Source organism: Entelurus aequoreus, linkage group LG10 (genome assembly GCF_033978785.1).
Source record: "Entelurus aequoreus isolate RoL-2023_Sb linkage group LG10, RoL_Eaeq_v1.1, whole genome shotgun sequence".
Lineage (NCBI taxonomy): Eukaryota > Metazoa > Chordata > Actinopteri > Syngnathiformes > Syngnathidae > Entelurus > Entelurus aequoreus.
Window position 1 is genome coordinate 79,849,139 of NC_084740.1, and position 18,358 is coordinate 79,867,496.

At 33.7% G+C, this 18,358-nt stretch overlaps 1 long non-coding RNA gene across 1 annotated transcript in view; it reads left to right on the plus strand.

Moving 5' to 3' along the window:
• LOC133659086 (uncharacterized) overlaps nt 1–18,358 on the plus strand; it is a 206,587-nt gene that overhangs the window by 169,775 nt on the left and 18,454 nt on the right. The window contains exon 5 of the long non-coding RNA XR_009827598.1: nt 15,490–15,574. This is a non-coding gene — a long non-coding RNA (uncharacterized LOC133659086). The remainder of the gene's footprint in view (nt 1–15,489; nt 15,575–18,358) is intronic.

Genomic DNA, 18,358 nt, shown 5'->3' on the forward strand with positions numbered 1-18,358 from the left:
CCATAGTTACACGCTCCTCAGTTGATGGCACGTGCCCCACGCTTAATTTGGCCCAAAATTATGAATCTGAAAAAAAAGATTTGAATGTGAAAAAGAAAGAGCTGAAACTGAAAAAAACAAAAACTGTAAAAAATAGGATTTAGTCTGGAAAAATAAATAATATATATATATATATATATATATATATATATATATATATATATATATATATATATATATATATATATATATATATATATATATATATATATATATATATATATATAAAATATATGAAAGTGAAAAATGTTAATAAATTGTTCAAAATAATACCTTAGTCAATCATAATTATATTTAACCTGAAAGAAAATGTGTGCACTTTTATTTTGTAAACACGCTGAAAATGTAACATCGAAAGTTTATTTTTCAAATGCTAAACTTTTGGCCCTAATTTACCGTCATAATTCCAATTAGGGATGTAACGATAAATGCGTTAAAATGTAATATCGGAAATTATCGGTATCGTTTTTTTTATTATCGGTATCGTTTGTTTTTTTTGTTTTTTTAATTAAATCAACATAAAAAACACAAGATACACTTACAATTAATGCATCAACCCAAAAAAACCTCCCTCCTCATTCACACAAAAGGGTTGTTTCTTTCTGTTATTAATATTCTGCTTCCTACATTATATATCAATATATATCAATACAGTCTGCAAGGGATACAGTCCGTAAGCACACATGATTGTGCGTGCTGCTGCTCCACTAATAGTACTAACCTTTAACAGTTAATGTTACTCATTTTCATTAATTACTAGTTTCTATGTAACTGTTTTTATATTGTTTTACTTTCTTTTTTATTCAAGAAAATGTTTTTAATTTATTTATCTTATTTTATTTTATTTTTTTAAAGTACCTTATCTTCACCATACCTGGTTGTCCAAATTAGACATAATAATGTGTTAATTCCACAACTGTATATATCGGTTGATATCGGTATCGGTAATTAAAGAGTTGGACAATATCGGAATATCGGATATCGGCAAAAAGCCATTATCGGACATCCCTAATTCCAATACGTCATTTTTGTTTTTTAAGGAAACAATAATATAAATACATACTTTTAAAATGTTTATTTATTTATGATTTTACCCTGCAATGGAACAAAATCACTAATATTGAAGAATAGACGGACTACAGACAGAATGTTTCCATTTTGAAATGTTGGTTTATTATTAGCTGAACTCCAACATGTTGGAAATTATTAAAATTTCGATGAGTCTCAGGAATTCATCATTTTGGTCACCACTAGTGGACACGGGTGTTGAAGATGCGTCTAATTGGACATCTGTTATGTCATCGCCTAATGAGGGGCTAACCTAACCCTATCAAAACCCAACTCTAACCCTGAACCCCAACCCTAATTCAATCATATCCAAAACCATTAACTGTAACACATACAGTCGTGCTCATAAGTTTACATACCCTGGGAGAATTTGTGATTTCTTGGCCATTCTTCAGAGAATATGAATGATAAAGACAATATAACATAAATCCATAAACATGGACGCATGTGAAAATGTGCAATATATTTATCTGTACAGTAATCTATTTATTTATATATATTTATTTATTTTATATATATATATTATTTATATATATTTATTTATTTTATATATATATATTATATATATATTTATTTATTTATATATGCACCTTATTGCTTGTTTTATCCTGCACCACCATGAGCTTATGTAACGACATTTCGTTCTTATCTGTGCTGTAAAGTTCAAATTTGAATGACAATAAAAAGGAAGTCTAAGTCTATAACACAAAAACCTTTCTTCCACTCATGCTTAACGGTTGTGTGAAGCTATTTATTGGCAAACAACTGTGTTCACTCTTTTTAAACCAAAATGACAAAAGAAAGTACCCAAATGACCCTGATCAAAAGTTTTGGGTGTGGCCGTTTCAAGATGCACAATAAGGAGGCACTTGAAGAAAAATGGGCTGCACGGTCGAGTCGCCAGAAGAAAGCCATCACTCCAAATTACTTTGTTCCAGAAGTTTTGAGGCTTGTCTCTGTGCTGTTTGGCGTAATGTAAGCGGGATACTTTGTGACATTTGCGCAGAAATGGCTTTCTTCTGGCGACTCGACCATGCAGCCCATTTTTCTTCAAGTGCCTCCTTATTGTGCATCTTGAAACAGCCACACCACAATTTTTCAGAGAGTCCTGTATTTCAGCTGAAGTTATTTGTGGATTTTTCTTTGCATCTCCAACAATTTTCCTGGCAGCTGTGGCTGAAATCTTTGCTGGTCTACCTGAATCCCTCATTTTCCACTTTTTAATCAGCGTTTGAACGCTGCTGGTTGGCATTCTCAATTCCTTGGATATCTTTTTATACCCCTTTCCTGTTTTATGCAGTTCAATTACCTTTTCTCGCAGATCCTTTGACAATTCTTTTGCCTTCCCCATGACTCAGAATCCAAAAACATGTGTGCAGCACTGGATGAAAGATGCAATGGTCTGTCAGAAGCCCAGAAACTCACTGAGCTTTTATACACACACATTCATTACAAACAAACATGTCACAGGTGAGAATTGGAACCTTGATTAGCCATTCAAACCTGTTTGTGTCAACTTTTGTGCATGTTATCAGATCAAAGTCACTGGGGCAGGGGTCACCAACGCGGTGCCCGCGGGCACCAGGTAGCCCGTAAGGACCAGATGAGTAGCCCGCCGGCCTGTTCTAAAAATAGCTCAAATAGCAGCACTTACCAGTGAGCTGCCTCTATTTTTTAAATTGTATTTATTTACTAGCAAGCTGATCTCGATTTGCCCGACATTTTTAATTCTAAGAGAGACAAAACTCAAATAGAATTTGAAAATCCAAGAAAAGATTTTAAAGACTTGGTCTTCACTTGTTTAAATAAATTCATAAATTTTTTTACTTTGCTTCTTATAACTTTCAGAAAGACAATTTTAGAGAAAAAATACAACCTTAAAAATAATTTTAGGATTTTTAAACACATATACCTTTTTACCTTTTAAATTCCTTCCTCTTCTTTCCTGACAATTTAAATCAATGTTCAAGTAAATTTATTTTTTTTATTGTAAAGAATAATAAATACATTTTAATTTAATTCTTAATTTTCGCTTCTGTTTTTTCGACGAAAAATATTTGTCAAATATTTCTTCAAACCTATAATGATTAAAATTCAAAAAAATTATTCTGGCAAATCTAGAAAATCTGTAGAATCAAATGTAAATCTTATTTCAAAGTCTTTTGAATTTCTTTTAAAATTTTTGTTCTGGAAAATGTAGAAGAAATAATGATTTGTCTTTGTTAGAAATATAGCTTGGTCCAATTTGTTATATATTCTAACAAAGTGTAGATTGGATTTTAACCTATTTAAAACATGTCATCAAAATTCTAAAATTAATCTTAATCAGGAAAAATTACTAATGATGTTCCATAAATTCTTTTTTAAATTTTTTCTAAATGTTTCGAATTAGCTAGTTTTTCTCTTCTTTTTTTCGGTTGAATTTTGAATTTTAAAGAGTCGAAATTGAAGATAAACTATGTTTCAAAATTTAATTGTCATTTTTTTCCGTGTTTTCTCCTCCTTTAAACCGTTCAATTAAGTGTAAATATCATTAATTATTAATAATAACATAGAGTTAAAGGTAAATTGAGCAAATTGGCTATTTCTGGCAATTTATTTAAGTGTGTATCAAACTGGTAGCCCTTCGCATTAATCAGTACCCAAGAAGTAGCTCTTGCTTTCAAAAAGGTTGGTGACCCCTGCACTGGGGTATGTCAACTTTTGATCAGGGTTATTTGGGTACTTTCTTTCGTCATTTTGATTTAAAAGGAGTAAACACAGTTGTTTGCCAATAAATAGCTTCACACAACCATTAAGCATGAGTGGAAGAAAGGTTGTTGTGTTATCATTCATATTCTCTGAAGAATGGCCAAGAAATCATAAATTCTAATAACGTATGAGCAGGACTGTAAAGACCATCGTCATTTAACAGTAAAAGCTGGTCCGACTTCCCTAAAAAGACCCTGAAGTAAAAGATGACAAACCATTGCTGGGGTTGTTAATCAAAGCGACAGCTAATATAAGATGATGGAACGTCATCATTATATTTAATCTTCCTCTCCTAAGTCCGTAGTAGTGAATTTACAAAATGCGTAATTTAGCGCTGACCTTTTTGTCAGAGATCGTCGGGTCTCCATCTGTGCAAGAGGAGCTGAGAGGGGATGGGGGTGGGGGTGGGAGGGTGGGGGGTTGGGGGGGAGGTTGAGAATGACGACCCTGGCTAACCGCTTTAGCCTTGCGACTACCTGCTGGTGCAAAAACATTGGGCAGACGTGAAGCCCCCGCATGGTCGAAAGGATCAAACGGGCCCCAGAAAACACTACTGCTTGTTTCAAACTGAAACATGGCTGAATGGGGGGGGGGGGGGGGGGGGGGGGTGGAGGGGTTCTAGTGCAACATTGCAGGCTAGCAATAAAATAACAAAAAAAATACAAAGCAAGAGAATGCTAATACGCTTGCCAACGCTGCATTCAGAGGTATTTTGGAACACAACTGGGGGGGAAACTACAGAAAAAAGGGTTCTGTTTGAAGGCTAATCCCTTTTTTGACATTCTTAATTAGAAATCAGCAAAGCTAAACAACAATTTGACTCACACATGCTTATTAGACTTAGACAAACTTTATTGATCCACAAGGGAAATTGTTCCACACAGTAGTTCAGTTACACAGGATAATGCAGGTATTAAGTAGACTAAAAATGCACCGTAGTAGCCATATAAAATATAACGTGTATATTTACTAGGGGTGTAACGGTACGTGTATTTGTATTGAACCGTTTCGGTACGGGGGTTCCGGTTCTGTTCGGAGGTGTACCGAACGGGTTTCCACACGGACATATTAAGTAGCGTAACGCACGTTGTGTAAACAATGCACACCGAGGCACAACACACGGCATGCTAGCAGCTAACGGGCTAGGATAGACTGACCATACGTCCTCTTTTCACCGGACATGTCCTTTTTTTGCGCAGCTGTCAGGGCGGAGTTTCTTAAATGCCTCAAATGTCCGGCATTTTGAGTTAGGGTTGCGTGTATTTTCAATGTACGTTCAGGGTTAAGAAGGGGTTAAAAACAAAACAAACAGCAGCATTGGTGAGGGAGGGGCAGAGACAGAGAGAGACAGAGAGAGTTATGATAAACGCGCATGCGTCGCCAGGCTCTGCTTTTTATCCATAGATTTATCACATTTAATGTTTTATTATCTATAGCAGGGGTGTCAAAAGTGTGCCCCGGAGGCCATTTGCGGCCCACAGCTAATGTTTTAAAGGCCCACGGCACATTCTAAAAATACTATTCAAATAAACAAAAACATAACAAAAGTGAAATAAAAAAGCTGTAATTTAGAAAAAGTTGCAATGTTGACTAATAAAACAAAGCTGTTTAGTTTTCTTTCAAACTGTCATTGCTCAAAACATAATATTGAATCAAAATCAATGTTATTATGAATTATTGACCTATCCAAGGTTCCCATTACTTCACATCAAATATTACACTAAGAAAAATATTTTTGGTGGAAGATTTTGCAAATTTGGTAAATAAATAACTAGAGATGTCCGATAATATCGGCCTGCCGATATTATCGGCATCGGGTTTTTTATTATCGGTATCGTTTTTTTTGGGTTTTTTTTTTTTTAATTAAATCCACATAAAAAACACAAGATACACTTACAATTAGTGCACCAATCCAAAAAACCTCCCCTCCCCTATTTACACTCATTCACACAAAAGGGTTGTTTCTTTCTGTTATCAATATTCTGGTTCCTACATTATATATCAATATATATCAATACAGTCTGCAAGGGATACAGTCCGTAAGCACACATGATTGTGCGTGCTGCTGCTCCACTAATAGTACTAACCTTTAACACTTAATTTGACTAATTTTCATTCATTACTAGTTTCTATGTAACTGTTTTTATATTGTTGTACTTTCTTTTTTATTCAAGAAAATGTTTTTAATTTATTTATCTTATTTTACTAATTTTTTTTAAAAGTACCTTATCTTCACCATACCTGGTTGTCCAAATTAGGCATAATAATGTGTTAATTCCACGACTGTATATATCGGTTGATATCGTTATCGGTTGATATCGGTATCGGTAATTAAAGAGTTAGACAATATTGGCATATCGGATATCGGCAAAAAGCCATTATCGGACATCCCTATAAATAACCCAAAAATGTATATTTTGTCGTTTTCTTACTGTACCGAAAATGAACTGAACCGTGACCTCTAAACCGAGGTACATACCGAACCGAAATTTTTGTGTACCGTTACACCCCTAATGAGTACAAATGGTATTCTGACAAATAAGACAAATTGCGTCGTACATGTTGGTTTGCGTCTTATAGCTCTAAAAACCCTAATATAAAATAATCTGTCTTTTTTAGACAGTTTTCCTATACCCTATAACGCTGACCCTCACCTAAATATTGTTTATCTGGCAATAAAAGTGCAATCTTTCATTTTAAAGTGAATACCACTGCTCCATGATAATACAAAAACTACAAATTTCGGTTCGGTACGTACCTCGGTTTAGAGGTCACGGTTCAGTTCATTTTCGGGAACCTTTTTGGCTGAGAGAGCCATGAATAGGGATGATACTCAAAACCGGTTTTCCCGGTTGTTCGATAAGAAAAGAACCGAGTCCTCGGACTCGAATCCCTTTTTAAAAACCGGTACCCGTTATCGAGACCACTATAGTAAAGAAAAAGAGTTGGTTCTATATTCGAACCCCTCGGAACGAATCCCGTCCCGACCAGAAATGCTCCGTGTGACATCACAAGAAATGACGTCACGTAGCTCAGTCATTAGGCGCAGATAGGGAAAGCAGGAAAACAATGGACGGGAAAAAGCGCTCCAATGTGTAATAAAGTTCCAAACAAAAGGTATAATCCAATGAATAACTTTACTGAGAGATTTGAGCAGGGTACAAACACATGACGAACACTTTTACCACCAACCGGAAACATAGCAACCAGGCTAGCAACGCACCTCCTTTACGGCAGCTGTCGCAACCTTCTTATAGCAACCGCAGCACATACATATATATACAACACATCTCCCTTTTTCAACTTTTGTTTTTCTTTCCTTGTAAACAAAACAAAATCACACTGTAGATGTGTTGTCTGTCTAATTATAAATAATGCAGACGAGGCGTGTTGGCTGAGTTCTTGACGTTTACTTTCACGGGTGACGACATGCAACAACACTTTTCGGGGCTACCGCGCATGCTCGTCACTCCCGTTGCATGCTGGGTAGTGTAGTTGTTATATTCCCTAGCTCATAACATCTTTCCCCCTAAAAAGAAATAATGTTAACTCAATAAAGTGTATTTCTTTTTTTAGCTGTAACTTTTCATTTTTTAGCATTGTAACCACATTTGCAAACAACTTTTCTCTTCATAGAATTTTCTTTCAATAAAGAAATAAAGTGCAAAAATGTCAAAGCATCATAACAAACAGTTATGTCAAATAGCAGCAGAATTGCACTTTTTGGAGAGCTGTATTATTTCCAGTTTTGTGCCCAAGGGACTGATTTTATTTAACACTATATTATTATTTATACAACACAGAGACAGCTTGTTTTTGTGTTACTGTATATATTTGTTTTTCTGAAAAATCCCACTTAATATACTTTGGGTAACAACAGTCAATATTTATTTTTTTAGGGGGGCAACAGTCAATATTTATTTATTTTTTAGATTAAATTGTTTTCTTATATAATAAAAGTGAGCTTTTGTTAAACCAAATATTGTGTGTTTTTTTCCATATACAACAACCTATCTGGACTTGATAAGAGAATCGATAAGGAATCGGTTCGATAAGAGGATTTGATAATAGACTCGAACTCGATAATTTCTTATCAAACATCATCCCTAGCCATGAAAGCCAAATATTTTAAAATGTATTTCCGTGAGAGCCATATCATATTTTTTAACCCTGAATACAACTAAATGTGTGCGTTTTTAAGTAAGACCAACATTTTTAGAGTATAATAAGTCTCTCATTCTTTTTAATAACATTGTTATTCTGAAGCTAACCAATAATAAATAAAATAATTCTTACCATTAATACGACTTCTTGAACGGGTGCGGTAGAAAATGGATGGATGGATTAAAATGCATGAGAATGTTTTATATTTTTAACGTTATTTTGAACACTGTGATTACCAGCTGAATTATTCATGACTTATCGTGTTAAGCAATGTCAGCTACGATCTATCTGAGAGCCAGAATGCGGTCATCAAAAGAGCCACATCTGGCTCTAGAGCCATAGGTTCCCGACCCCTGGTCTAGACGTTTAATATTAGCCGATTTTTTTGGTGTAATTTGATGTGCTTTAAAAAAAAAAAAGTTTCTTATGTGTTGACTGTTTTCACGTCACCGTCACATGATCTACTTGGGCTATCGGTCTTTAATCATGCCCTTATTACAAAACCTTTGAAAATTGTATATTTGATATGCATAAAAATACTCACTTCATGATAAACATTAGCCGAGTGACTCAGTTCCCGTCGGACTGCGACATCTGTCTTCTCACCAGGTGATTTGCTGCAGACACATGCAGACACATGCTTATCTCCTCACTCGGCTGAACATGACATTGGCACACCAGTAAAAAAAAAAAAAGAGCGGTGCACAAACGTGAGCGCTCACTTCACAGAGTGTGACCGCCCGAGTGCCCGAGGGCTGTTGTGTCTGTGATGTTAGCATTGTTTACCGTATTGTCCCCCCCGCGCACGGAGGGGGATTGCTGCACACTTATGGCCTCCATCCCGGCTCTGCATTATTTAGCAGGTGTGCCGAGCAGGGGAGCTGCTGAAAGTGCGCCGAAGAGATCGAAGGAGACAGGATCAGATATGACCCATTTTTACTCGCTTTTCATTGTTTGGTTTTTATTAGGGATGTCCGATAATATCAGCCTGCCGATATTATCGGCCAATAAATGCGTTAAAATGTAATATCGGAAATTATCGGTATCGTTTTTTTTATTATCTGTATCGGGTTTTTTTTGGGGGGTTTTTTTTTTATTAAATCAACATAAAAAACACAAGATACACTTACAATTAGTGCACCAACCCAAAAAACCACTCTCCCCCCATTTCTTTCTGTTATCAATATTCTGCTTCCTACATTATATATCAATATATATCAATACAGTCTGCAAGGGATACAGTCCGTAAGCACACATGATTGTGCGTGCTGCTGCTCCACTAATAGTACTAACCTTTAACAGTTAATTTTACTCGTTTTCATTAATTACTAGTTTCTATGTAACTGTTTTTATATTGTTTTACTTTCTTTTTTATTCAAGAAAATGTTTTTAATTTAGTTATCTTATTTTATTTTATTTTTTAAAAAGTACCTTATCTTCACCATACATGGTTGTCCAAATTAGGCATAATAATGTGTTAATTCCGCGACTGCATATATCGGTTGATATCGGTATCGGTTGATATCAGTATCGGTAATTAAAGAGTTGGACAATATCGGAATATCGGATATCGGCAAAAAGCCATTATCGGACATCCCTAGTTTTTATTAGGGATGCGTTAAAATGTAATATCGGAAATTATCGGTATCGTTTTTTTAATTATCTGTATCGTTTTGTTTTTTTTGTTTTTTTTTATTAAATCAACATAAAAAAACACAAGATACACTTACAATTAGTGCACCAACCCAAAAAACCTCCCTCCCCCCATTTCTTTCTGTTATCAATATTCTGGTTCCTACATTATATATCAATATATATCAATACAGTCTGCAAGGGATACAGTCCGTAAGCACACATGATTGTGCGTGCTGCTGCTCCACTAATAGTACTAACCTTTAACAGTTAATTTTACTCATTTTCAATAATTACCAGTTTCTATGTAACTGTTTTTATATTGTTTTACTTTCTTTTTTATTCAAGAAAATGTTTTTAATTTAGTTATCTTATTTTATTTTATTTTTTAAAAAGTACCTTATCTTCACCATACATGGTTGTCCAAATTAGGCATAATAATGTGTTAATTCCACGACTGTTGATATCGGTATCGGTAATTAAAGAGTTGGACAATATCGGATATCGGCAAAAAGCCATTATCGGACATCCCTAGTTTTTATGCATTTATGTTCATTGTCAAAGTGGCTTTAGGGGCCATCAGCCTCTCTTCTTATCCTCACTTCCTTTACTTTAATTTATTTTGGTGGGGGGGTGGGGGGGGGCATAGGAATCTATAAGAATAAGTGGTAAGAGAAAACGTTTCGTTATTTTATAACAAAAGTCACAATTTCAGGAAAAAATGTCGATAATGTTTTAATATTGAGAGAAAAACTCAGAAGCAATTTCTTACCATGAGAAACTAATTATGATTAGAATAAAGTTTTAAGAGTGTGTGGAAAAAGTCATCCTTTTATTTAAAAAAAAGTTGCAAATTTAAGAAGGAATAAATCAAAGCCATAATATTACCGTATTTTTCGGACTATAAGTGGCAGTTTTTTTTCATAGTTTGGCCGGCGGTGCGACTTATACTCAGGAGCGACTTATGTGTGAAATTATGAACACATTAGCGTAAAATATGAAACAATATTATTTATCTCATTCACGTAAGACGTATAACATTTCATGGGATTTAGCGATTAGGAGTGACAGATTGTTTGGTAAACGTATAGCATGTTCTATATGTTATAGTTATTTGAATGACTCTTACCATAATATGTTACGTTAACATACCAGGCACCTTCTCAGTTGGTTATTTATGCCTCAGCGACTTATAGTCCGAAAAATACGGTAGGCAAATAAATAGAGGTAAAATCTCATGAAAAAAAGTGATATTTTAGGGTAAAGTTGTCATTATGTGACACAAAAAAAATCGACAAAGTTATCACTTTTACGAAAAAAGTAAAAAAAAAAAATAAAGGAAATAAATCATAATAACAATAAGTCAGAATTTTACAAAAATAAAGCTTGTAAAAGAAAAGAAAAATGTTTTAATATTAAAATAAAAAATGGTTTTATTAGAACAACTATTCATTATTTTAATTTACTTAAAAGAAAATCAACATTTGGTTAGAAAACTGTAAATAAGTGCAGTAAAAATGGTTGTATTTAATGAGTATGGAATGATTTTACAATGAGAAAAAAGTAATCATTTTATGAAATGTAAATAATTATTCTTGGTGTTGGCTTTTATCAAATACATTTACCCAAAAAATGCGACTTATATATGTTTTTTTCCTTCTTTATTATGCATTTTCGGCAGGTGCGACTTATACTCCGGAGCGACTTATACTCCGAAAAATACGGTAGGCAAATAAATAGAGGTAAAATCTAATGAAAAAAAGTGATATTTTAGGGTAAAGTTGTGATTATATGACAAAAAAAAATCGACAAAGTTATCACTTTTACGAAAAAAGTAAAAAAAATAATTGGAAATAAATCATAATAAAAATAATAAGTCTGAATTTTACAAAAATAAAGCTTGTAAAAGAAAAGAAAATTTTTTTAATTTTACAATAAAAAATGGTTTTATTAGAACAACTATTCATTATTTTAATTTACTTAAAAGAAAATCAACATTTGGTTAGAAAACTGCAAATAAGTGCAGTAAAAATGGTTGTATTTAATGAGTATGGAATGATTTTACAATGAGAAAAAAGTAATCATTTTATGAAATGTAAATAATTATTCTTGGTGTTGGCTTTTATCAAATACATTTACCCAAAAAATGCGACTTATATATGTTTTTTTCCTTCTTTATTATGCATTTTCGGCCGGAGCGACTTATACTCCGGTTCGATTTATAGTCCGAAAAATACGGTAGGCAAATAAATAGAGGTAAAATCTCATGAAAAAAAGTGATATTTTAGGGTAAAGTTGTCATTATATGACAACAAAAAAATCATCAACAAAAGTTATCAATTTTACGAAAAAAGTAAAAAAAAAGAAAAAGGAAATAAATCATAATAAAAATAATATAGTCTGAATTTTAAAAGAATAAAGATTGTAAAAAAACAAGATTTTTTTTTAAATTTTACAATAAAAAATGGTTTTATTAGAACTATTCATTATTATTCTAATTTACTTAAAAGAAAATCAACATTTGGTTAGAAAACTGTTAAATAAGTGCAGTAAAAATGGTTGTATTTAATGACTATATAATGATTTTACAATGAGAAAAAAAGAAATCATTTTATGAAATGTAAATAATTATTTCAGCCAAATACTGCACGAAAAAAGTGATGGAGACAAAAGCAGTAATTTAAGAGAATAACACTGAGTAAAATGTATGATTCGATGAGGAAAATGAAGTGAATTTTTACGAAAACAAAGTCTTCATTCTATGACAATCAAGTAGAACTGTCAAAACAGTCAAACATTTGGGGAAAAAAGTACTTTGATGAAAATGAAAGTTATAATATCATGACAATTATGAGATTTGATCTATTAGTTTGTTCCATTTGTATTGCTTCTTGTAGGTCAGACAACCAGCCTCTCTTCTTATCATTACTTCCTTTACTTTAATTATAATGCGACTTATATATGTTTTTTTCCTTCTTTATTATGCATTTTCGGCCGGAGCGACTTATACTCCGGTTCTATTTATAGTCCGAAAAATACGGTAGGCAAATAAATAGAGGTAAAATCTCATGAAAAAAAGTGATATTTTAGGGTAAAGTTGTCATTATATGACAACAAAGAAATCATCAACAAAAGTTATCAATTTTACGAAAAAAGTAAAAAAATAAATTGGAAATAAATCATAATAAAAATAATAAATAGTCTGAATTTTAAAAGAATAAATATTGTAAAAAAAAAAAAGATATTTTTTTAAATTTTACAATAAAAAATGGTTTTATTAGAATTATTCATTATTATTCTAATTTACTTAAAAGAAAATCAACATTTGGTTAGAAAACTGTTAAATAAGTGCAGTAAAAATGGTTGTATTTAATGAGTATGGAATGATTTTACAATGAGAAAAAAAGTTATAATTTCATGAAATGTAAATAATTGTTTCAGCCAAATACTGCACGAAAAAAGTGATGGAGACAAAAGCAGTAATTTAAGAGAATAACACTGAGTAAAATGTATGATTCGATGAGGAAAATGAAGTGAATTTTTACGAGAACAAAGTCTTCATTCTATTACAATCAAGTAGAACTGTCCAAACAGTCAAACATTTGGGGGAATAAAGTTCAAAATTGTATGCAATTAAATCAATGTTTGCAGAAAAAATCTATTATTTAACAACAAAGAAATATGTACTTTGATGAAAATGAAAGTTAAAATATTTTTCATTCATTTCATTTAATTTCATTTTCATTTATTTATTTCTTTCAGGCAATGACATAAAAAAGTACAAAGTTGACAACACGTAATAATATAAATTAATATAGTGCAAAAGGTAATGTATAGTATGTAATGCATGATTGTCCACTTTTGCCTGAAAGGTAGTGGGAAGAAGATAACTTATTATTTAATCCCACCCGCAGTTTTCCATTCAGTGATTATTCACATGAGTTTCACTCTTACTTTGTTCAAGGATTATAATACAGATGTTGTATCATAGTGGCATTACCACAGGTAACAATCATTATTACACTGTAACAATCATTTGTATCAACAATGTAGGAATAATGAATATAGCAATAATGGTAATAGACAACATAGCAATAATGGTAATAGACAACATAGCAATAATGGTAATAGACAACATAGCAACAATGGTAATAGACAACATAGCAATAATGGTAATAGACAACATAGCAATAATGGTAATAGACAACATAGCAATAATGGTAAGGAAACATTGAGCACATGTTAACAGAGTATAGCAGCAGGTCAAATTAAAGACCCTCATCTCTATATTTGAACCAGACCCCATGTTTGTATAATAGTTTAAATCCATTAATAGTTTGGCATTGCTTGTGTTGGAAGTCCAGTTTGTTCCATAGTTTTAGTCCGCATACAGACACACAAAAACATAGTTTTACTCCGCATACAGACACACAAAAACATAGTTTTACTCCGCATACAGACACACAACAACATAGTTTTACTCCGCATACAGACACACAAAAACATAGTTTTACTCCGCATACAGACACACAAAAACATAGTTTTAATCCGCATACAGACACACAAAAACATAGTTTTACTCCGCACACAGACACACAAAAACATAGTTTTACTCCGCATACAGACACACAAAAACATAGTTTTACTCCGCACACAGACACACAAAAACATAGTTTTACTCCGCATACAGACACACAAAAACATAGTTTTACTCCGCATACAGAAACACAAAAACATAGTTTTACTCCGCATACAGACACACAAAAACATAGTTTTACTCCGCATACAGACACACAAAAACATAGTTTTACCCCGCATACAGACACACAAAAACATAGTTTTACTCCGCATACAGACACACAAAAACATAGTTTTACTCCGCATACAGACACACAAAAACATAGTTTTACTCCGCATACAGACACACAAAAACATAGTTTTACTCCGCATACAGACACACAAAAACATAGTTTTACTCCGCATACAGACACACAAAAACATACTTTTACTCCGCAAACAGACACACAAAAACATAGTTTTACTCCGCATACAGACACACAAAAACATAGTTTTACTCCGCATACAGACACACAAAAACATAGTTTTACCCCGCATACAGACACACAAAAACATAGTTTTACTCCGCATACAGACACACAAAAACATAGTTTTACTCCGCATACAGACACACAAAAACATAGTTTTACTCCGCATACAGACACACAAAAACATAGTTTTACTCCGCATACAGACACACAAAAACATAGTTTTACTCCACATACAGACACACAAAAACATAGTTTTACTCCGCAAACAGACACACAAAAACATAGTTTTACTCCGCATACAGACACACAAAAACATAGTTTTACTCCGCATACAGACACACAAAAACATAGTTTTACTCCGCATACAGACACACAAAAACATAGTTTTACTCCGCATACAGACACACAAAAACATAGTTTTACTCCGCATACAGACACACAAAAACATAGTTTTACTCCACATACAGACACACAAAAACATAGTTTTACTCCACATACAGACACACAAAAACGTTTACGAGTGGTTTGAGCTCTCGGCAATAAGAAATATCCAAAGCCTCTCAAGTTATGAGCCTGCACTCGTCTTATAAAAAAACGTTGTAGATTAGGCGGCAATCATTTCTTAAATGCTTTATACAAGATTATTAATGTATTATATTTAACAAGGTCATCAAATTTGAGCAACTTTGATTGCATAAACAGATTATGAGTATGTTCTAAATAACAAACGTTGAAATATGATGACAATTATGAGATTTGATCTATTAGTTTGTATTCCTTCTTGTAGGTCAGACAACCAGCCTCTCTTTTTATCCTCACTCTTCCTTTTTTGCCGCTGTGCTGGTCGCGCCGAATCGTTTGGACAAGCGCAGGTAAGTAAACTACAGCCACACAGATGTTGATCCCCTTCCCCCTTTGACTCCCGCCTTAAGTGTCAAAAAGTAGGAGTGAAGGTCTCTTGATTAAGTTTATTTTTAATCGAGCGGACGAGGGGGCGCTCAGGCAGGTGAGCCGCACCTCCACCAATCCAGTTATCTGTGTCTATTACAGAAGGGCAGCTGAAAGCTGGGATAAGTCCTTCCCTCCTTGCAGACGTTGAGGGGGGCACTATCAGCTGCGGACAGGACTTTGAGTCCTGATGAGAAAACGGGTGCAGGGAAATTGAATTAGCTCTTGTGTCTGGCTCTTCATTGATTGCTATTAGAGTTAGCCTGGAGGGGACCGCCAGAAGAAAGTTCAAGTGACCTCATGGTTCCACTTTGCGCCGTGTTGACATGTTGCTCGCTAAGTTGTTGTTCAGAACTGAATGGGGGGCTGGGTTTACAACTCCAAGATGCAGTAAGGAAAATAGCAGTTCCACAAAATATCGACCTTAAATTCACTGCAAAAACCGAAATCTAAGTAAGATGAAATATCTCAAATAAGGGTGATGTTTGCTTATTTTCTGTCTGATAAGATAATTCTTCTCACTGAGCAGATTTTATGTTAGAGTGTTTTACTTGTTTTAAGTGTTTTGGTCCTAAATGATCTCAGTAAGATATTACAGCTTGTTGCTGAGATTTGATGACCTATATTGGAAAACTATGGCATAAGAGGTGTTTCTCAACAGTGGTTAAGTACCGTCATTTCCGGACTATAAGCCGCACCTGACTATAAGCCGCAGGGTTTTGATGTGTAATTAGCGTAGTATATAGGGGTTCCTGCTACCACGGAGGAGATTGTCGGGACAGAGATGACTGTTTGGGAACGCAAAGCGTCCCATTTATGAACAATAAATCTTTCAATCATTCAATCCAACTTTCACATCTTTGACATGGCGAACAGCATTCGTGCAGAGTACAAATAATACAACGCTGCAAAGTAGAGACGTCCGATAATATCGGTCTGCCGATATTATCGGACGATAAATGCGTTAAAATGTAATATCGGAAATTATCGGTATCGTTTTTTTTATTACCGGTATCGTTTTTTTTTTTTTTTTAATTAAATCAACATAAAAAACACAAGATACACTTACAATTAGTGCACCAACCCAAAAAACCTCCCTCCCCCATTTACACTCATTCACACAAAAGGGTTGTTTCTTTCTGTTATTAATATTCTGCTTCCTACATTATATATCAATATATATCAATACAGTCTGCAAGGGATACAGTCCGTAAGCACACATGATTGTGCGTGCTGCTGCTCCACTAATAGTACTAACCTTTAACAGTTAATTTGACAAATTTTCATTAATTACTAGTTTCTATGTAACTGTTTTTATATTGTTTTACTTTCTTTTTTATTCAAGAAAATGTTTTTAATTTATTTATCTTATTTTATTTTATTAATTTTAAAAAAAAAGTACCTTATCTTCACCATACCTGGTTGTCCAAATTAGGCATAATAATGTGTTAATTCCATAACTGTATATATCAGTATCGGTATCGGTTGATATTGGTATCGGTAATTAAAGAGTTGGACAATATCGGAATATCGGATATCGGCAAAAAGCCATTATCGGACATCCCTAATTATCGGACATCCCTAGTGCAAAGTAATACAAAGTGCTCGCCTGTACGTTATCAAAATAACCAGCCTACCGGTATATGAAAAGTCAGTCTTTAATCATTGTGTCATTGTCTTCCTCCTGCGTACTAAAACCACCGAAATCCTCTTCGTCAGTGTCGGAGAAGAACAGGCCGTAAATAAGCTGCACCCTTGTATAAGCCGCAGGGACCAGAACGAGGGGGAAAAGTAGCGGCTTATAGTCCGGAAATTACGGTACTTATTTAAGTAATAGATCTCAATATGTGGAAATTAATAAGACAAAATCACAGCCAAGAAGAGTAACTTGTGGGGTTCCACAAGGCTCGGTATTGGGACCTAAGTTATTTATACTATATTTAAATGATATTTGTTCAGTGTCTAATCAATTGAAATGTATTATGTTTGCAGATTATACAAATGTATATTGTTCAGGAGAAGACTTGAAGGAAGTGTTGAGGATAGGCCGATATTATCGGCCGATATATGCGTTAAAATGTAATATCGGAAATTATCGGTATCGGTGTTTTTATTATCGGTATCGTTTTTGGTTTTTTTTATTAAATCAACATAAAAAACACAAGATACACTTACAATTAGTGCACCAAGCCAAAAAACCTCCCTCCCCATTTACACTCATTCACACAAAAGGGTTGTTTCTTTCTGTTATTAATATTCTGCTTCCTACATTATATATCAATATATATCAATACAGTCTGCAAAGGATACAGTCCGTAAGCACACATGATTGTGCGTGCTGCTGCTCCACTAATAGTACTAACCTTTAACAGTTAATGTTACTCATTTTCATTCATTACTAGTTTCTATGTAACTGTTTTTATATTGTTGTACTTTGTTTTTTATTCAAGAAAATGTTTTTAATTTATTTATCTTATTTTACTAAAATTTTTTAAAAGTACCTTATCTTCACCATACCTGGTTGTCCAAATTAGGCATAAAAATGTGTTAATTCCACGACTGCATATATCGGTTGATATCGGTATCGGTTGATATCGGTATCGGTAATTAAAGAGTTGGACAGTATCGGAATATCGGATATCGGCAAAAAGCCATTATCGGACATCCCTAGTTGAGGACAATAGAGGTTGAGTTGATTCAGCTAAAAA